Source organism: Megalobrama amblycephala, linkage group LG19, assembly GCF_018812025.1.
Source record: "Megalobrama amblycephala isolate DHTTF-2021 linkage group LG19, ASM1881202v1, whole genome shotgun sequence".
NCBI classification, from domain to species: Eukaryota; Metazoa; Chordata; class Actinopteri; order Cypriniformes; family Xenocyprididae; genus Megalobrama; species Megalobrama amblycephala.
This window is the reverse complement of record NC_063062.1, coordinates 29,281,852-29,282,586: the sequence shown is the minus strand read 5'-3', so window position 1 is coordinate 29,282,586 and position 735 is coordinate 29,281,852.

The window sequence follows — 735 nt, the reverse complement described above, 5'->3', positions numbered from 1 at the left end:
ACTCCGGCTCCATAGTGGGCTGTTATAGGCTAGGAGAGAAGGGGGCGGAGTTTCTTCTGTGTATGGTTCTGTTAGTCAGCACCAGCTCTAGTCCTTTTACAGGTCACTCTACATGCTCTCTTTTAAACTATCTCTCTTGCTCATTCAATCCCTCCTTATGTCGCTTTCTACCCATTTATCTTTCTGTCATTCAAACTGCCTGTGTGTTCAGTGCACATGCGCAAACTAAGAGCATTATATTTTCCTTTTTTTTGTAGACAGCAGCAGTTTGATGGCTGTCTGAGTTAGAGGTGCATCAGATAAATGAGGAATTACATATCTGCTTGAATAGTTTTAGTACAACATGACTGTTCACCACTGGCAAAATATTATTTCAGCTACTTGTTCTGTTCTGAAGTAGCAAGGTACGGACTAATTATTCATTTAACAGACACACCTTTTATGTTTCATATTGCATGACTTACGATTAGAGCAAACAATTAATTAGTCTAAAAAATCAGAATGAAATCAAAACAGACCCTATTTACTTTCTTAATACATGTCCATGGTCTTATTGTGATCTATGGATTATTCCAATTGTGGGGAAAAAAAACAACAGCTTGCTCTATGTTTTTCCTTTTTCATTTATGTCTTTCCTTTTTGGCTGAAGTTACCTAGTGCTCCTATTCTTTAACCCCTCAATTCCATGATTTAAAAATCAATGATTTCCATGATTTCCAAATCAATTCATGATTT